Source organism: Nestor notabilis, unplaced genomic scaffold (genome assembly GCF_000696875.1).
Source record: "Nestor notabilis isolate BGI_N333 unplaced genomic scaffold, ASM69687v1 scaffold10701, whole genome shotgun sequence".
Classification (NCBI taxonomy): domain Eukaryota; kingdom Metazoa; phylum Chordata; class Aves; order Psittaciformes; family Psittacidae; genus Nestor; species Nestor notabilis.
In genome coordinates, this window is record NW_009915149.1 from 1 (window position 1) to 21,423 (window position 21,423).

The 21,423-nt window shown below is 42.1% G+C and overlaps 1 protein-coding gene across 1 annotated transcript in view; it reads left to right on the forward strand.

Annotated features, from left to right (window-relative positions):
* Positions 1-1,314: 1,314 nt before the first annotated feature.
* The window catches only part of RAPGEF1 (Rap guanine nucleotide exchange factor (GEF) 1), an 80,279-nt gene continuing 60,170 nt past the window's right edge, over positions 1,315-21,423 (forward strand). The window contains exon 1 of the mRNA XM_010023987.1: positions 1,315-1,501. The gene's annotated coding sequence lies outside the window, so the exon portion shown is untranslated. The remainder of the gene's footprint in view (positions 1,502-21,423) is intronic.

Here is a 21,423-nt window from a genome sequence, read left to right on the forward strand (position 1 = left end):
GGGCTGCTCCGGGTGCCGTGTGGGTCAGGCTTTGTGTGTTCTCCTCCGCCTTGTCCTTTTTGTTTCCCTCACCCCTTTATTCCCCCCGTCTCGTTTTCCCGCACCCCTGCGGTCCTTCCCGTGGAGCGAAGCATCAGTAAAGCCGGGGCGCTGCAACCTTTTGGGGCCTACACGCAATGATTAATTGCAACTTCTCCAACTTTCCTCTTCTGGCGTTGGTGCAAGATCAGAAAAGATGAGTCCGTGGGCAAATGTCAAGGGGGAACTTGTTCATTTTTTCCTCCCTCTTGCAAAGCTCTCCCCTCTGCCTGGGGTGCCAGGGATGGGGGAAGGCTGCTGAGACTGTTGCTGCTCTCACAAGGAAACGCTCAAGCATGGCTCATATTGTCTCTCTGTGCTGCTGGAGTCGTGCCTGGTTCTCAGTTGTCACTTTAGATGGTTGAATGCCCCCGTTTTTCCGTGTAGCGGGAGTAGTATTTTTAAAGATTCAATTAGTGTTTAGCAAATCAAGCAGCGAAGTTACTTAGTTTAATTATGTTGCATTTAATTAGCGGAGGAAAATCAATGCTGATTTGTATTTTTTATTGTAAGGAATAGCTTGGCAGTTTCCTACTGGGGAACGTAGGGTAGTAGCCTGAGTTGGGATGTGTGAGTGCAGCGTTCAAGCTTTCCGGGACAGCAGCCATTGATTTAGGAAAGATTCCTGTTTCGAAGGAGTAGAGTTGGTAGCGGTGCTCGCTGGTTGTGATCATTCCATCCTGGTTTGTTCTGGCTTCTCTGCTGGGCTGTATGCGTATATGTTCTCCCATGATACAGGTTCTGGAGCGGCCTCCAGGGATGAGCAGACTGGCTGCCTGGCAGACGGCTTTTAAGTGCAATACATAGGCATGTTTCCAGCTCTCAGTGCTAAGTTACTGTCTCACAAGTGTGCATCACATCACGGGACAAATGTTATTCCAGAAATATCATAGATTAATCTGGGGCACGATCACTTACAGAGGATCGCAACACAGCGCTTTGCTTTGGGATTCTGGCTGTGTCTTTTCAGTGCTTACTGGTATATCACTGCAACTGCTTGTCTGGGAAGTAGGGAACTGAGTCAGGAAGGTGTCAGCAGCATATATAGACCTAGGGCTAGCTCTAAAATAATTGCCACTTGTTTATGCTAGAGGTGAATTTGGCTTGGTGTTCTAGTCAATGCTGGTAGCACTGGAGACCGTAATTACGGATATATAAATAAGGGATCACGTTTTGTTTGTATGCGTGCAGTAAATAACCCTGTGAGAATAGTAAATATAACTCCACACCAGAGAAGCAGCGTGAAGAGTTCAAACATGGGAGGATGACTCTGTAGACACACACAAATGCAGCACAGTTCCATAAAAAATAGAACAGAAAGGCCAAAAAACCCCCATACAAAAAGCATACGCTGTGCAGCCTAGAGACCCGGCACTGAATTCCCACTGGAGAACTCAAGACATCGTGCAGGATCCATCCCCAGGTCAGTGCTGTAAACGTAGTGTTGAAGATGCAATGGGTGAAGCCTTCATGTGGAGGCATTCTTTCTAGTGCGCGTGTGTCTTGCAGTGACAATTTGGTTAACAAGAGAAACTGTAAGTCTGGGAAATTGTCCTCTTTCAACTGCTTGTACTTTGATTTCTTTCAGAAGGGTATTTAAAATGAAATAATAAAATCCAATCCAAATATAAACTGGAGGAGAAGAGACTGGGAAGGAGGGCTGGAAGCCAGCTGTTCCGGTGCAGTACAGTCTTGATCACTGGTTCTGAGCGTTTGAACTTCTGATTGACACAAACAGTTTGGTTAATAGCGTCACCGAATAAACACAGGCTGTAATACCGCAGTAATTCTGGGGTAGTTGTCAAAGTGTGTACAGTAGCAGAACAAAGGATAGAGAGTCACGAAACAAATGCTATGAGGTCTAAGGTCTATGTGTTTGTGTACATTTGAATTTGTTTTTTTTCTTATGGGAGGGGAAATACATGCAAACCCCATTATGTGGTGAATAAAAAAGGTTCTTGCCTGATAACAAGCCAGCCTGACAAACTTCTGAACGGGCCTGAGCTTTGGTTTGACTCTCATGTCTATTCAGTCAGGTTGCTGGGGAAAAAAGTGTTACCTTGTAGGGTTAGATCCCTTGGTATCTTAGATACATCTGCTCCCTGAGTCCTTAGATGAAACACCTTGTTGGCACTTAATAAAAAACAGTAATAAATGATAACAGCAACCATCCTGTCCACCAAGGAGGAGCAGACAAGGCTCCCTGTGGAGCCTCTTGGTACTGCTGTTTCATCAGCAGAAAGGTCACTGTAGAGCAGCAATTCACAGCACTGCTTCGGAGTGAAAGGGAGTCATCTGGTCATGTAGAATAAGATGGTATATTTTGTTTTCGCTAGTATTAGGCCTCCTCTTATGTTAGGCTCCAGCCAGTAGATTTCTAAATACTTTTTCAAAGCAGAACCACTGAGTTGAGGAGAAGGAATGGCATCCAGTGCTGGTTCTTCTTTACTCTAGAACTGTGATGTGTCATCTTCGCTGTCAGAAAATATTTGTTCTCACCCTAGTTGGTCTTATAGTTTTGATCTAAAATCCCAAATAAGGATCCCAAGAAAGAGTGGAGAAGGTCACATATGCTGCTAGGGTTTCCTGTTGCCATGGCAATATATGAATTCCTCTATTTATTTACCTGATGGATTACGTGCTCAAGGGAATTGAACTATTCTGCATCATGCATGGAGAATAAGGGAGCAGTTGGATACCATCAGGTATCCATCTCTTCCATGAAGCAAGTCCATTCAAAAATACCCTTTATTAAAACCAAAGAACATATGGGTGCCATACTTTGAAGGTTTATTCTACTTGATGTTTTCAGTCTTAATCTTGTCATTTTTTGCAGGGTGTTCATATCCCTTGTAAGCTTGCTTTTTCAATAGCTGTCTGCTAAAGGTTGTTTGAGATAACTGTTTCAACTGCTAGCTACCTGGAGAGCAGTCAGTCATCTCTGTTCTGCTCAGGACTCAACTGGATGTATTTATCCCCAGCAGACACAAAATGCTGTTGTCTTCACCTTTTACTCATAAGCATTTGCCTGATAAGCAAATTCACCGCTGAAGTCTCATCCTTCAGTATTGGTGGTATAAACATCTAATCCCAGGAGAACTCTGTTCTTAAGGAAAATGGAAAAATAGAAGAAACAATTCAGGAGGCCAGATTGTTCCCATCTTTATAGGAAATTAATGTTTGTCCAGAGCCCTCCACATCAATTGACACGATTCTGAATTGTGCATCTTATTTTTGGGAAGGATATATTTTGAACTGTCATCATCTCTTGGATCATTCTATGGAAGGAAATTATGCTGCATAGTTTTTTTACACGTGTACATTTTTCTGCAGTTTCCCTTTGTGTCAGTTATGCTCTTTCTCAGCTCAGTTGTGCATTCACCACCATACTGTGTTTTTCAGTATAAGTGAGGGCCTTCCAGTTACAAGTTTTGTAGTTGACCAGTGCTGCTTTACTGGTGGTTTTCAAGCGAAGTAAAAATTGCCTGTGAAATGTCTTGGAACATGAAAATTAAACTCTTCTAAAGACTCACTTTACAACTGTAAAGGCAATTCAGTTCCAATTCTTCCTTCCTTGGGATTTTAGCACCTCTTGCATTTCCCAGTATATGCCGCTCAGCATGTGTGTTTTACTGTAACCTCTTTAAAAAAGCATCAACAATTCAGTCTAGTTTTGTGTAGAGGCAAAATACAGGTACAAGATGATCACTAAATGGCCCAAAGACCAGAATTTTGCATTTTTAGTACGTTATCATAGGCCTGGCAGGTGTTCTCTTGCATAGCTTCAAGATTGGAGTGTTCAGAAATGTAGCCTGCGGGATGACTGCTGCAAGATTGAGATGGTCTGAGCAGTTGTAAGAAGGAAGTGGACAAGGAGTGGAGAAAAAAAGACAGCTGAAGTCCTCTGGAATGTGAAGCAGCTGGGTTGTGCCTTAGTCAGTGAAAAAGCAGAAACTGGAAACAATTGCTAAATTTATTTTCAGTGCAAGCAGTCGTTTTCCTTGAACCACAATGACTAAATATATCTGTTGGTGGGATTTTTATGTGGTGGTAACTCTTACTGGCTCTTGCTGACCTCCTGGCAAGCAGAGAGATGAGTGGAAGTTCGCTGTCAGTCAAGATCATACACAAATGCCCCTCGGCTAGGTCTGTTGCTTCGCTTGCAGAGAACATTTCCTATTTCAGTCTGTATCTGCTTTCTTTCAGCTTTCCTTGGGGTTTTGTTCATCTTTTTGCAAGTTTTGAATTGCATTTGATAGCTCAACTGATACTCTAATAACTCTGTCTGTAAGTGGAAATAGGCTCTGGTGCGAAGGTGTGGGTCTTCTAAAAAAGTAGCCATTAACACCTTACTTATTCCAAAGTTGGAACCTTTGAGTGGGATTGACAAAATGAGCTTTGCTGTTGACTTAGAAATCCTTTGAAAGGAGAGCGTTCAATTCAGAAGCTTACAGCATCTTAACTGCAGGTGGAGGAACACGAAGTGTTAACTTTCTAGACTTTATACTAAAGAAACTCCTGCCTCCTTGGCAGAGGTATTGATGGCTAATCAGATTCAATTATGTGTGTTACAGGAGATGTCTAGGTAGCTGTCAGTTGGGCTGCTGAGAGCTGATAGCTGGGATTGTTTGTTACCATAGCATCAGTTTTGAAAGGTCCTTGAACCCCAGCAAAGAAAAGGTGATAGAGAGCATCTCCTGTTTGTGTGCCAGATAAAACTTGAGAAGCTGTGTAGTATATTAAAACCAACAAATTACATGTCAGAGCTACAGGTAAGGTAATTTAATAGCTGCCTTCCTCTCTCCTCCTCACCACACCCGTCATTGTGCATAGTTTGGATACATGTAGAAGATAGAACTTGTTCCATTTTCCAAGGCAGATCGTCCCAGCATTTTTCTGCTGAAATTAGAGATCTGGGGGTTTGGGGTCTTTTGCCAGTTTGCAAAGCTGTTGACCTCTCTGAACTGTTGCTTGGCAGTGAAATGAATCCTTCCAGTCTGTACTCACACTGTGGAGACTATGTTATCTGGAGAACAACCTGTGCATGGAGAAGGATCCTTCAGCTTCTCAAATTTGTGACAGAATAGGCTTTTCTCTCGGAAAGCAATTTATAGTGCTGTAAGTGCCTGAATGTTTGGTAAATTTCTCCTTTGGTGTTACATCTGTCTTTTTTTCTTTATTAATAAACATTAGCAAACTGTAGGATTCAACTACTGTCATGGAAGCAGTATGAAAGGAGTATTAAAATCTTATAGCTATTGCAAAAATATTAGCTTTGCTATTTGTCAGCTTTGTCTAAATAATCAAAGCTTGGCTTTCAGAGTGCAGTTGAGAAATACTGTAGAACAAAATAGGATGAGGGGATGGTAATGGAGAACCATGTGTTGTTCTCAGTGCTTTAGTAGAGATTAGAGGGAAAAGGAGAGCTGGTTGGAGGAAAACTAGATTTATTCACCTTTATAAGTTGGAATTTGCAGTCCCAGGACTCCAAGGTGTATAAAAAGGTGGCCAGAGAAGGAAAAAGGGACATCACAAGTGGAGATGTTGATGGAATGATTGGGAAGGGCAGAAAAGAGGTGAGAGGATGCCCAGCCCACAGATGTTAGAAGAGAAGGGAATGGTGGGCCGAGTTGTGTGCAAGTAGAGCAGAGAGGAAAAGACAGACAGATGACAAGAAGGGAAAGCGGGCAAGGAGGAGGCTCCCAGCAGCTTTCACAGAGTCTGTTCCAAGGCAAAGAGACAGAAGACAAATTTCAGCAGTCTGGAAAAGCTGCAGGAATCCTGCAGGTTGGGACGTGCTGCCAAAGGAATGTTCTGCAGTTCTGCTATCCACGTTACTGCAGCCTGACAAATTTGCAGCTATATTTATATTACCTGACCCATAGCATCCACTGTTAAAAATACATTTCCAATCTCTTCTTAAGCGTGTGATACTCATAGAGCAAACAATTTCATCTATGTGAGACAGAAACGATGTCCCCACATATTCTGTGGAGCAGCCTGAGAAAGCTGATGGATCAGATATTGGTCTACTTGTATTTGCGTTGCATATTGCAGTTAAAGCTCCTCAGCTTTGAAACAGTCTTTTCATGGTAAACCTGTTTGCTGTTCTAGCTGCTACCATAGCTCACTTTCTCTGGAGTTTGTAAGATGATGTTTTCATGTTGAGAGCAAGGAAAAAGTCAATAGAAACAAGTATAAGGAGAAGATGGTCTGTATCAGCGCGTTGTGAAGATTTGGGAGAACGGGTTCTCCTGTAGGTGCTTCCTATTTTATCGTATTTAGGAAAGTAAGCTATAAGATTTGAGAATTGGCAAGAGCTATTCGGCAATTCTAAGCCTTGGCTAGCATTTTGGGTTTACATTTCTTTCGGGTTGTTTTTAGTTCTCTTTTTATACCATTGACAGGGTCATTTGGTGGCACCCAGAGAAGAGTTTTCTTAATTATAGGGCTGAGGTTCTTGAAATAAGCAGATGCATGGTTGGCATTATCTTACCTTACCTGGGTGATGGCCTCTGCTGCTTTGTGTAGAGCTTTTCCGGTGTCGTGAAAACACTGTGCATTTTGTGATTCATGTTAACATCTTGGTGTGGCCATCAGTGCCTCTAAGGAAATAGTAATTCATTCTTCTGCTGAGGGAGAAGGGTTGAAGCTTGCTTGCACTCTCATGCTCTCATTCTTTCCCTGAAGGCTTCACGTGGGGATGCCTTTTGTTGCATACATAACATATTCACTGAAGCAGTCCCATTTATATTCTAAACAGGATCTTTAATTTCATCCCTCACGTGTACAAAAATCTTGGGTTTTGAAAGAAAATAGATGAAAATTTTCTTTTTAGGCTTCTGGAAAGAAAGAAAGAAATCAGTAGAGGTTAAAATCAAAGAAAAGGTGGTTACCCATAGCTGGTGAAGTTGGAGTAAGCAGATGCTGCAAGTTGGTTGGTCGATCAAACCTTGATAGAATTTTGCCAAGAGACTGAATATGTAGTTCTGTAGCTGCCAGGTTTTTCTGACAGCTAAAGTTTTCAGGTAGTCTTTAACAATTAAAATGGGAGCAAAAGGAGTGTGTTCACAATGTCCAGCATGCCTTGTTTTATCCCTTCTCTTTTGACGTTTTTATTGTGCTTCTCAGTTTACCAATCTGTCCTGTTCATACTGCCCCAAGAGGTGATAAAATTGCCTCAGGAATTAATTCCATATTTAGAAAGTTTCCTTTACAAACCCAACATGAGTAGTAAAGGGCATCCGGGGAAATCAATGTTTTAGTTCTGGTTGTATAGTACATTCCAATCAATTCTAGATAGCAGTGCTCAGTGAATCCATCCAACGGGGGGCTTCAGTTAGCTGAACAATACTGTTTAAAACACACTTCTCCGTGGGTGATATATTGTCCTTTCATTTTGTGCTCTATTAACTTAAGTTTGTCAATTGGAATATGGGGGGATAAAGTGCAGGTAGTTCCCATCCACTTTTTGCTTAACGATGCAACCTTGGCATTTCATTGTTGGGAGTGATGCGTGCTGCAACTTTAATGTACAAAGAAATTAGATATCCCTGGTTATATATATATTTTTCCATCTTAATGTTTTTGAAGTGTGTTTTCTGCTTTTCTTATTAGAAGAAGCTTTAAACTGAATTATATACAAGAACAATAAGTTTGAGAAGCGATGGAAGACTACAGCAGGTTTAGTTAGAGCTCATCTATGAATTTCCAGGGACTTAAAGGAAAATGCAGAGCACTGGTTTGGGCAGGAGGTGGTTTCTCTGTATAACTATCCCTGCAAAGGTCACATGAAATGATATGTTAAGTCTGATGCCAGTTTTTTCATGGAGCATGGTATGGGTGGTGCAGGGGTTGAGGTCACTCTTCTGTTGCTTGGAATTGCTTCTGCAGGGCTGCTGTACCAAAACCATTCTGCATCTGAGAGTCACATCTTGTCTCTTTATGAGCAATACATCGGAGAACCTAACTGACAGAAACTGAGGTGGGGAGTTTCTCTGTTTTCAGCTTAGTTTCTCTGTTTCCTCCATAATAGCTGTTAGCTCTTTGGCAGTGGAAACAGTGGCACTTCTGTCTTCTGCTCTGTCAGTCTGGCATATTGTAGTGATGAGGGTAAGATAAGTTCATGAAAGAGAGATTTATGGTGATTTGAGAATACCTTTGCTCAGAATCAGTCAGTTTTGTGAAGCTGGCTCAAAATGGAACCTGTATTGAAAGAGGTACCCTAAAATATATTTTTTTTTATATATTTCTTGTTCTAATAATTTCTAGTCCCTCGTGGATTCCAGCAGTTGTTAAAAAGGATTTCATACTGGTTATGTTGGGTTGGAAGTGCCCACGTTTCACCAGAGACTGTAGGAAAAGCCTGTGGTGACCATGAGTAGCATAGACCCTAACGCCTCACATTTACCCAGCTGAGTTTGGGGAGATGAATCCCAGCCTTGGGCAGATTTCTGTCCTGTTGGGAAGCTCTTCACCGGGATTTTAGATGTTGCTTGAAACTATAGTTATGTGAAGTGGAAAGCATTGATTTAGCAAAGGGCTCTTTGGTTGAGGTGGAGCTGGGGAAGGCTTTTCTTCACTGTCATCCTCACTTTGGCATGCCTGTTTCTCGTAGCCCTAAAGCAAACGTGCTGTTTGGCCATGGTGTGCGCCCCTCAGACAGCGTGACTCTTGAGGGAGGAAACTGGGGTTAGAAGAAGACCCTTTGCCTCCAAAAAATTCCCCTCTCACATGCAGGTCACTGCTGGGAGAACTAATGGAAGAACCTTATGTTCTGTAAATGGGATGCCTGCAGGAGCTCACTTTATATTAACCCTGATGCTGGTGGTGGGTCTGTGTGCTGGTAATGTTTCATCTAATTCGCTGTTGGTTCCCAAAGATGAAACAGATACTAGACCTTTTCAAGCTGAATTTCTTTGCTTCCCTTTGTGCTGCTCAGCTCAGGGAGACACAGCCCAGGCATTCCATCAGCCCATGATTTGGCATCAGGATGGAAGGTAAAAGCACTGATAAAAACATAATGTTTTCCTTTGCTGCTAGAACAAAGACTCCTTGAATTGTGAACTGGTTGGTCTGGAACAGGGAATGCCAAGGAAAAGCAAAATCCTTTGGAAAAAAAGCAAGTATGTGTGTCTTCTGGGGACACCTCAGAGGAGCCAGTCAAAGGGTGCGTTGCTGTTAAAAGCCAGAGTATCCTGGCAAAAATGGCAGGGCAAATGAACTCTTAAAAACCATGCAAAGACAGAATTTGGCTCTCATTACTGCCTGTGTACGTTTCCAGGTAGTCTTTAAACAAAGATGGGTTTGCTCCCATCTGTCTTGGGTGAAAGCACTTGTATAACTTCTGCATTGGCAGCTTTTACTCTTCAGTTTTATCCTGAGTTACAGCCTTGTTCATTAGACCTCAAATCTGAGGTGTACGTTTCACTTCTAGGGCTCCCTGGAGACATCAGGAATACCGCAAGTGATACAGAGGAGAACTCTGAGCTTCCATTTGGCTGGCAGCCTGGGGAGTGCCAAGGTCCAAGGGATCTAAACCATCATTTGGACCAATTTAGAGCTCCAAATACCCAATATCCAAAATAAATTCCCCCATCAAATGAAAGCAGAACTGATTCTGAAATCACTCCCAGCACACACATGCTGTTAACATGGCAGTTGATTGAGGTCCTGATCCGTGTCTGGCATCCAAAGTTCCTAACTCATGCAAAACACCATTCTCAGCAATGCTCCCAATGTTGTGGCTTGTCCTGTGGGGAGAGCTAACAGGTTATGGCTTTAATTGTTACTATTCTTTTCCTTTGTTTTTATCACGTAATACTTCTCAGATGAAGTACTTCACATCAAAAAGCTTTAGCAACATAGTACACGAAGGTTCAAATGTTATCATAATGGAGAAAAAAGTCATGCTAGAAATATTAGTACTTGGTAGGACACATTTAACGAAATTGTTACTCAAAGCTCTTCAATCCAGAAAAGTAACACTGGTTAGTGTTCATTTTAACTTTTGGGATGATAACAAAGCACAGAAACTGGCTCCTCCTGCAATCCTGTGCCCTTGAAGGAGTCATTTAGTTAAATTCCTTAATATTTTTGCAGCTGTGGTTGTGGTTTATTAACTGATGCTGCCTTGAAGAAGAGCCGGTGTCTGCAGCAGTTTTCATTACTCATCTGTCAATATTTGCAGAGTAAAACAAATGGGGCTGGGTAGAGAGGTTTCTGCTCTTCTGTGTAAATGGATTCTTTTTCTCCATCCCTGCTATTTTATCCAAGGAGAGGGTAGAGAATAGTTTTGATGGATTGGATATTGGATCTGAAGGTCTGGCCTGTTCTGTCTGCCAGGATTATTTTAAGCTATGATGTTTAAATATTATTAAATGAACGAGAGGGAATTAAAAGCATCTCTCTTTCCCAAAATATTCTCACTGAACGTCTGTAAAATGCCCTTTATCCTCAATCATATCAGCTGAAGAATCTCCAGAATTTCTCTTTCGCAGTGGGTAAAACAGGATTTTTGGCCAGTTCAACAATTTGCTTGTCAGGAGAAATCCAGGTGAGTTTTGTTTGGTTTTGGGTTTGCTTTTACATAGTCCTCCAAGTTGAAAATTACATAAGCCAAAATTATTACTGTTGCTGTGTTTCCTGATGCAAACTGCAGGTTGTGCAGTAATTGCCTTGGCTTCTGGCTGAAATGCAGGAGGCGACTTATCTGCCTGGATTTGGGGTTTTTTTTTGCATGATACTTGCAAATGAAGGACAAACCTTACTGTGATGCCCCTGCAGAAGAGGGATATCTGCTCTGGGAGATAGAGATGTAAATGAATGTTGTGCTGGTACATACTTACTATGGGTGAGTGAGTGGAACAAACCATTTTCATAGCAAATGAGCAGTCAATACGAAATGCTTTCCTGGAATGGGGCAGGGCTGTAGCAAAGGATGAACTATAATAAGTAGGAGAGAAGACTTGCAGAACCCAGTGTATTGACTCACTTGACCACATACTTCTCTGGAGTTTCACACTTGACTGTGACAAATAGTGAACAGAATAGCATCCAGGCTAGTGAGTAAGTGTGTGTAAGAGCCAAAAGCAGTGCTGACCTCTTTCTGTGCATTTTTACTTTGGAGGTACTGGAGTCCTTGCTTCCTTTTCCTGTGGTGCATTCTGATTTTGCCTAGTTTTCATCCTGCTTCAAAAAACCATGGTGGGGCAAAACCCCACAGAGCAGTTCCCTATGCAGGAAGATGTAAAGAACCTGTGCTCAGCCCAGGAAAAGCAATTCATCACTTGAAGCTTTGCTTTGCGCCTCTGTACCCTAGCTACGTGAAGTGTCAGCTGCTAAATTGGTGGCAGTTTCCTTAACCTTTGGTCATGGAGTTGCCATCAAATGTATTTGAAAGCTTGCCTTGTGGGAGACTATTTTGTGTTACCACATACATTATATGTGGCCTCTAGTGAGGGCAGAGGGAACCAAAACCGCTGCCAGGCTGAGCTCTTGGCTAGCTTGCAAGCATGAGGAGCTAGTTGGGAGATAAAAACTGATTAGTGGATAATTCCCCCAGAATGAATAATCTCAGCCTTAAAAGATGAATTGCAGATGGGTTTGGATGAGAGAGAGATGAGGTTTAAAATGTCATGCTTTCAGTAACCTGAATCTGGTGACCTTAAGTGGCATTGCAGGGATCATGTCAGACCAGTAAGAATGGAAGGAGAGGCTTGTCCGTGGTGTGTGGCCAGTGCTTCCTGCCTTGGTCTGACCCCTGAGCCACCTGTATTATATTTATCTGGTGATTTGAAAGGTCTTTTACTCCACAAGGTCAAGGAAAGCTTCCAAAATATAGACGAGAGCCATTGTAAACGCCACAAATGTGAAGGATTAGTGTCTAATACAACTTTTTAAACTATTTTCAGATGGGTTACATGTCTTTACCCATCTTTCACCTTTGTAAAGGTAACAGTATGTGTGTGTTGGCCGAGCGTTGACTGGAAAGCTTGCAAAAAACAAGACTGAAACATAAAACCAAGTTAAGGACTGTATGGGCAAGCTATGTCAATAAAAGCCATCATTTTGTGTAGCTGTGCAGCTTATCAAATTACTCCAGCAAGTCTCTTTACAAAAGCTTTTGTATTTTATCTGTTGACTCATCCGTCTCAACACTTACAGTAACATTTCAGTACTGGCTTATAAAGCCTGTGATTGAAACAAGGCTGTTCTTGGCCTGGTTAATCAACAGATGCAATTAATACTATGATGTTTGTCTTGACACCCTGTCTCACTGGCGGCATTGTAAGCAGTGTTGCTGCGAGTTGATCTCTGTGGTTGAGGACTCACTGTACAGGCAGATCACTCAACGTTTGTATTCAGCATAAAGTCAACACTGAAAGAGTTTCAGAGCTCTCCTTTGCTGGGGAATGGTCTCACTGGTGCTACGAGCAATGCTAACAAAAGGGTAAATCATAATTGCAGCACTTCTTATTCACTTAACAGTTTTATAGAATGCTGGATTTCGTTCTGTTAGAGAGCACCAGAAGTGTAAAAGAAAAGCTCAGCTGCATTTTCTTCTTGTGCAAGTCTGGGAACGTGGTGAAGGAAACACGATTTGGACTCAGATATTTATTCTTCCAGTAGAACAATGTCAGACCCAGACCAGTGCCTCTCAGATGTGTTTTACCCTGGGAACTTGTATAAAACGTCTTCCTTTTCAGCTATTTCATTTTTAGCTGTATGGAGGGTGTAACCATTGTTGAAGGGAGTGTCGGTGGCATGTAGCCAGTTGATATCTAAACCCTATCATGGATTGTTTCAGAGAGAGTATGATTTTCTATACGGAGATGTATTGATGACTTCTTTTTCAAGGCAGGAAGTACATGCTGACTGCAGCAGTTGCCAGAGCAGCTGTTCATTATGAGTAAGCCATATGAAAAATCCCGTGAAAGCCTTAATATCAGTAGGAAGCAGTGCGAGCTTAAATGATCAGCACCAAAGCGTGGTTAAGCTGTGTCAAGAACTGCTTTCAGATTTTCACTCACTTGGAATTTCATATTGGAAAAAGTTTCTGGTTCTTATGGTATCAAAGTCTGTAGGATAGTTTTCAGAGAAGTATTTAACTTCAGGCTAGGTACTATTTGTAAGGGCTTGTCTGGACGCTCCCCAGACTCTTGCTCCAGGGTACAAATTTATTTGATTTATCCCATGTTGAGTTAATGTAGCAGTTTCTGTCTCTGAAAGTCCTGGCATCTCATGGCTTTTAGCATTTCCTAGCCTTTGTAGCACCAGTGTTACTTAAGCTGGGTTTCTACCAAGCCCTGTATTAGACAGGGCACACACTTGAAATGGAGTCACGTCCCTGTTCTGACTTTCTTCATCAGTAAATTGGGATCTTTTTGTTATAGTCTCTGTTTTTAATCACAGAGCTGACTTCTGTCGAGACCCACACGTAGATTTCCATAGCTTCAAGTAAAAGAGTAAGTGAGAAGTACTGTGCTCCAAATGTGAATGTGCCTGGAAGCTGGGTAGGCAGAGATGAGCTGCTGAAGGGGAAAACCCTTTCATCTATGGTTGATGTAATTGTGCAGGTTAACCCAGTGTAATTGTTTCCTAGCTCAGCTTCTGAGACATTTCCAACCCAAGTCCAGTTCCTTCCTTCACTCTACATCTGAGCTGTGTTTGAATCACTCTTCATTTTCTGTTGTTCCTTGTTGTCCTTGATACCAGGATATGATTTCTTCTTTGTCACCTTCCACTGCCCTTTGTTTCTTCTGGTTTGCAGGTTTTTGACGCATGCACTTGTGTTGATGGTTGTGCATCCTGTCTAAGAGCCTGTGTCACAAGGTTTTGATTCAGTTGGGTTGTCCTGGAGATGTATAGGGGTGTGCCAGCAAATAGTGGTACAAGTGTCACAGCAGAGAAACATACACACACATCTTGCCCATGCAGTAGAGCTTCTCCTGCTGCTGAACGTGGTCCTCAGGTCATGTCTCATGAGAGTGGTAGCAATGGGAAATATGGGATGTTCTGGCTTATTTTGAGAACAAGAGTCAATTTCCTTTGATGCAGGTCTTTCATGAATCAGAGAGGGAAATGTGTAATGCTTAGTGTTTATCTAGAGTTTACATTTTTAGAGCATTGTGCAGGCATTTATTCTGTTCTTTTTACTTCATGATGGGTACTGATGGAGAGTGCTGCCTGTAGTGAGGTGAGAAGAGTGAGTACAACTTCATTTACTGGTATGATTGAACTTTGGTCAGATGATGTCTACTTCTCCATAAGCTTCTGTGGGCTTTTCAGTTTATCACTGGAGCTGTATACCCTGTGAGTGGGTTGTTAGTTCATGCTTTTAAGGCATTTGAGATGTCATGAGGTAGTGGGAAGGGAAGATGTAGTGCTGTGTAGCGGTGGCATCTCCATTTGTGAGACAATGCAGATTATCTTGTGTGCACGGAGCATGCCACCTAGAGGAATGGAGCAGGGCTGTAGCCATGGTTTGCTGGCAAAATTTAGGTGGTGTGTGATGAGTGACTGTGTTGAGACCTTCTCCAAGCAGTGCCCTTTGCAGCCCTGTCTCTAGTACATTCCCCAAGTAACGTGTGAGAAGGTCTGTGCACAGTTCGCTTTCCATCAGCTCATCTCAAACATTTCTCAACTGTTTATAAGAGACTACTGTTCATGGTTTAACCTCTTGGTTATGTTGATACTAATCTTTCACAGAGGCTCAGGAATCTGAAATGAAGTTGCAGATCTCACCTCATATTCTCCGGGAATTAGGGTGAGGAATCTAGTACAAGGTGTGATTTGATGGGCTAACGCTCTCCAAGCTCCGTGCTTTTTTTGGCTGGTATGTTGCAATTTCTTTTGTGGGAGACTAATAAATTTCCCAGAAGATTATCCTAATTTCCAGAGTCTCAAAGTCTGAGTTGTAATTAAGCACTTAATTTGATGAGGGTTTGTAGATGTGTTGCTAGACTACTGGCAGCTCAGGGAAATGCTTCCATCTTCAGCCCAGCTTCCCTTGTGTAGGTTCATGCTCAGGAAGCTGGTATATATTTAGAACTGGCAGAACTGCAGCCTGCCAGACAGGCCTCAGAAAATTGCTCCAAATCTCTGCTTTCTGGGAAGGTTAAAGCCAGATTCAAAAGAAGCCTGGCTTTTTTGAAGGAGCTGAAGTTAGGGTGATGGCAATTTTTCATTAACAAATAGACAGCGGGAAATTTTAATAACACATTTTATTGTTAACACTTGCACTGAGTTCCCCATTGCCACAAATGACAGTAATCAGTGCATCCAGCAGGGAAGCAATTACTTTATTTCTTGATCATCCAGAGTCAGAGAGTTGTGTTGTCAGATAAGCACATGGCTTGACCAGAGGGTACCACCTCTTTAGGGCAGAAATTTCCTTTTGATCCATATTAGTCTAATACATGGTGCAATAAGGTCATAACCAATGACGTGGGCTCGTAGGATTTAATACAAAAATAATGACTAAGTAGAGTTTTCTTTCATGCTACTTGAGGTTATGGCTTCTAGTTGCCTCTGATTAAGTTCGTTTCTTCTACCAGAGTTTCTCTCTGCTGTTTAAAGTAAAACATCTTTTCTCCCCCCTCTCTCTTGTGCTTCAACTTTTATGCTTAAGCCCTCAGCAACAATCTTGAAGACTTCATTATGCTGTGCCTTTGAATTGACCCCCATGTATTTCCATCGAGACATTAGGGTGGCCTTCCCATTTCCTTCTATTCTCAGTTTAAATTTTCCCGTTATAAAACTGAGTTGCAATTAGTCATATGTTAAAACAACCAGACTAAAGCCAGCAGGAAGAGCATCCTCTCTGTATCAGTGTACGAGCCCATGTGTTACTATGCCATTTCAGCTGGGGCCGGATCTCCTGCGTGTATTGACCACTCATGCATTTAACAGACCCGTTCTGTGGCTGCCCCCATGTCTCTCTCCTTTACACGTGCCCCTTTCTGCTGATAACTTTCTGGCCTCCAGGCTACTGACAGCTGTTGTCCACTTGCTGCTAATTAAGAAAGCAGCATGAAGGATGGGAATGTGGCTTGGAGAGACTGAACCCCCCTCTCTGCAGCAAAGTGCTTCAACCTGATTAAAAAGAGTCTGACTGACGACTGGTCGGCCTCTTTTTTCCTTCTCTCGCTGCTGAGCCTCTCTCTAGACAGCCTGTTTGCTATCAAAACTCTGTGGCTCCGAATATTTTAGATCCTGGTACAATAAGCAATGTCAGAACAGATTTGCCATTGAAAAGATGGGCACGTGTGAAATTTAAGCCATTCTCAAGGCACATATTTAACATGCAAAGCGTTGTGTACATCTGTGCTCCTCTTCAGAAATTCAAATGCAGGTCGTATGTTTTAAATAAAATGACACATACTTTGTTGAAAATTTAGAACTAGCTGTAAGAATCAAGATCCTTGTGAATTAACAGCACTAAAGTGAATGGACTGATGATTTCAAAGATTTTCCTTCTTTGTTTAAGGATTTTCCTTGTTTGTTTGCTTTCCTTGTTTGCTTTCCTTGTGTGGGTTCTCCTTGTTTTGCATCTGGTCCCAGTGCGTGAGCTTTTGTGTGATATGGTTACACTGTGATTTTTGTGATCCAGCAAGAGAATGGGCTTGAACTCTGGAATCCCCTTCGTGGCCTGTGCTTCTGTGGAGGGAAAACGATAGACTGAGGTGAAGATCATACGAGATTATTGGGTAAATACACAACCAGAAGATGTGACTTCAAGTAAGAGTGATGGTAATTTGGTCGAAGCAGCTTCCTCCTATAACACTGATGCTCCCTGGAGCTGTTTACCCCTAGGAATATTATGACTTTTTTTCAGATTAGACCTCCAAAATCCAATCTGAATTCTTATCTGCAGTAAGTGGGCTCTGTATAGCCTCCAGCATGCTTTGAAAGCATGTTTGTTTGCTCTTATATCTGGAATATAATTTCTCTTCTTCCCATTGTGATTTTTCTGTTGCCTTTTACCTTGGAGATGGTCATTTGTTGATGCAGTAATTCAGCACAATTCTCTTTAAAAGCTCTATGTACATATTGGAGTAAAATGTTTCTTTAAAAAGAAGATCACTACCAGACTGGGCTCCTTTGGCGTGTGAAAATCCCTTAACAAACCATGTCTGCCACAGTATAATTGAACAGAAGAACACGTCTAGGGAGAGGAGGATACTTTTGACTGTATTTACTGGTGTTCACCTTACATACCCATCATTTGGCCACATGATCACTCAGTGAAAGAAGCCTTGGAGCATTTGATGTTGGCATTTCAAATAAAGAAGTGTTTTATATTTGCTTGAAGTTGAACAAGAGCTGCTCTACCAGTCGGTGTTATCATATATTCACCTAAACACTTTCAATACTTAAATGGCAGGATATGCAAAATACAGTGTGAGTAGAACTAACTGAACTAGACAGACTCTTTGGGATATGGGTGTTTCAGGGTGTGTAAGTCCTATGATGTCCTTGGGCAGCTTTTTGTTTTCACATGAGGAGAGCAGATGCTGACATGGTGCAAATAGAAGAGAAATCCTATCACTAGACTGGCCCTGAGTCCCTAAGCTGTAGTCCATAAATAAAGTGATTTATGGGTATTATAGATGAAAATGATGTTTCTTTTTTTCCTCCAAGCAAAACATTACTTCCAAATAGATCATCTCATTATTGGACTCTGGTTTGGCTAGTAATTGTGTAAAATAAGCCTGGTAGACTGAATGTTGGAAAATTAATGGCCTGATTTCTTTACTAGTAAGAATTCGTGGAGACTCCAAATCCCCTTCTGCCTTGCTGAGGGAGGTAATTAAGACTATGAGGCAGTGGTTTCTTGGTTTGAAATGTTGAAAGCAACTGTAAGCATTCGTACTGTTAAATCTGGAGAGCTTGTTAGGGATCGTGAGATGGGTTATGCCGGGTCATTTGCTCTGAATATTGGTCATTTCTTTCCCAGTAACCTGATTATTGCTTGGACAGCTTTGCCAAACTGTTTACTATCTGCTGGCTGTTGACTGGCAGTGTGCTTTAAGCCGATTATAGGAATATTATGTGGCTTCAGGATCACAGTTAGTCCATTTGTCCTTTAATGCCACTCACCGTGACATTAAGAATTGAGTTGCTGTCATCCAGGTAGGTCCTTTGCCAATATTGACATGGTTTTGCATCTGTTCTGCATTAGATTTTCACGTGACTGATTGCGAGTGTCACTTGCTCTGAATCCCCACCTCTTACCCATTTGCGCCATAATTTCTGGCTGTGTAAAATGAAAACCCATCACACAGTAATTTTAGAGCCACAGAGATGGCAGGTTTGATATTAAAGGGGAAAAAGTAACATTCTGAAAATTCCTTTGTAAAAACTAGGTGCCTGTTTGGTGCTAGGGTAGGCTTTGTTTAGACTATTGTCTGAATGTAAGCCTAGAGCTTTGCTGCTAGGCCTGCAGTTGACTTCCCTTCCACTGGGTTGTGAATGACAAAGTATTTCAGTGGAGCTGGCACTTTGTTGGGTTGTTTTGCAAATGCAGACCCGATTCTTAACAGGAGAGCACAAATCAGGGATTTTTGCTTTACAATGGAAAATATTGGGTTGATGTTGTTGGAGGAACAGATTTAGTTCCTCTGTTTTCCTAATTCCTTCTAGTTCCACAGGAGTGTCCTTTAAATGAATAAAAATGACAGAATAAAACCACTTCTAGGAACTGGGAAAAAAGAAATACACACAAACCATTTGAGAACAGGCCACTGGGTTGTAGGGAGAGTTCCTCCAAGAAAAAGATGAAGATTGGTCTGTGTTGGGAGTTCGTTGGGAATAATGGGAATAAGGAGCTTCCAACCTTCACCTTATTTGAATTAACTTTTATGGACGGAACAGCCCTCTCATTGTAAATTCCAAGCTTTAAGGTTCTTGTGGCTTTGCGTGTTGGTACATTTTATCATATAAATACTGGTATATTATAGTTTCAGGCGATCTCCCAGTATGGATTTGTACAGCTGCCAGAAAACCAGCTCAGCTCTTCACCTGCTCTGTTCTCAGCCAACAAATATCACATCAACTTGACTGTACTTGAAGTATTTTCTATATATTTTTTAATTCTCTTTTATAAGTGATTTGAATCCCTGCTGAAAACGTCTTCTGTGAGAGGCCTCTTTCAAAGTTTCTATATGAATGGATTCAGTTTCATGATTTAACATTGTGACTGCTATATATAGTGTTGGGGTTTTATCAAATAACAGCAGTCAGGCTGTTATGGGTGTTTGTACCTATGGCTTGTGTATAATATCAGGATAGACATGGACATAGCATTTTTTAAAGTCATACGGACTGTAGGAGCCTTCTGCAGAGGAACTCGGGACTCTCAACACATTTTAAGGATAGGAGGTTTTCCCAAAGCAAATGCCTTTTCCATGGTTTGTCTGAGACATCTTTAGTTTTGCACTCTTAGCAATAGATACACAGCTGGTTTTCAGGTTAATGAAGAATGAGGGCACATTTAGAGTACTTTCTTGACTGCGGAGCTGCCAAAAATGAAGCAGGAGAGAGATCTTCCATCTGTCATTCTTCTGCAGGAATCAGCACTTTAGAAGGAGATGTAGCTGAGAGTTTATTTGCTAAGCTCAGAGTAGAGTCCATGAGCACACAGAGGAGAAAAAAGGCAAAGTGTATTTGTTTGGGGAGGGAGGCAAAGTGAGTTTGCTGAGTAAACTTGTAAACAGGGTACAAAGGAAAGGGAAGCTTCCCTAAAACACTGCTCAAATAAATGAAGTCCAAGCTCAGTCTGGAAGTCTCCCTGTGAAGTCATGCAGGGAGCAGTGCTCCTTGTGGGGAGCAGGTATTTGCTCAGGTCCTGCAGTCAATGGCTGCAGTGTTCAACTCCTCTCAACCCCCTCCTACAACACACATGGATATTTCTTCCAAGCAGTGCCCCATGTCCTCTTCTTCTTCCTGTTTTTGCCTCCTTCTTCCCCCCCACCCCCATGAGTTTTCAGATAAGAGCAGAGAAAATAGAAAATCTGTGGTGCTACCATCTGCACCCCTTTATTTTTGTTACTGCCAAGTCTCAGACACACGATCTCTTGGGCGTTAGTGTTTTCTAGCTCATGTGATATCAGCAACTGCAAAGCTATGGTTTTTAACTAAGCTGCCACAAAGCTTAGTACTCGCTTCTTACACTGCAAAATAATAAACACAGATCATATGTACAAAGTCAGTTTTGTGTTTGCAACATTAGAGGTGGTTCTTTAATAGTTGAAAGATGGTTTATAGTGTGTCTTGTTGCTTTAGTACAGTGTCATCTTTTGCCTCACTGGCTGCACCCAGCTGAAGCCTCAAAATCTGACAGGGATGAAGCCTGTGCAGGGTGGTTGTGCATTACCAGTTGTTAATATAAAGCACAGAAGGTCTGGGACGTATTTACCCTCCTAATTATGGTACCAGAGGTATTTTTACAAACATCTCTTTCCATCTTTCTGAACCCAACGGCTGTGACATACTAAATGTGCTGCAGGAATCAGGAGGTTATTGAATGTTTTTCCACAGAGCATAAAGTTAATCACACTGAAGCTTTGACAAAGCACCAGGCTTAGCCCGAATGAGGAGGCAGCGCTCCCTGGACGTGATGGAGCGCACCCTGACCTGACCCCCAGCCCTCCCGGGGCTGCCAGACCAGCACCATGCAGCTTGAGGCCTCGTGGAGCTGAAGTTTCTCGTTACAGACTAGCTGCTGTTTTCCACATGGACCTCCTGAGCTCCCCGGGTATTGCTCAGTGCACCACAAGCTGGAATGAGTATTGATTCACCTTTCAGGGCTGGATGGCAGGATCGCCATGCAATCGTATGTTGTGTTGCAGAGACTTAAATAGCTTTGGTGGTTGTGGTTTTGCTGCTTTGTCAAAACCAAATTAAGTATAAATGCTGTTCAAAATTATGTCTTATTTATAGAATCTCGAGGTCTTTCTGCCACAGGATCATAGAATCACAGAATAGTTTGGGTTGAAAGAGACCTTAAGTCTCATCCAGTTCCAACCCCGTGCCATGGGCAGGGACACCTTCCCCTAGACGAGGTTGTTCTAAGCCCCATCATGGCCTTGATTACTGCCAGGAGTGGGGCAGCCACAGCTTCTCTGGGCACAGGGTTTTAAAACATGCTTTTTTTCATGGATTCACATTGCACTCAGTGCCTCTCTGGCAGGTATGGCTCTTGGGCAGGATCACACTTTTGAAATCTGATGGCATGCTCTGCATGGGATGGGATATAAGGGAATGGGCTGTAAGTAAAAACCACACTAAAGTAGCTGTTAATTCAGCAAGATTTATTCAGTGATAAAAGAATTGTTTCAGCAG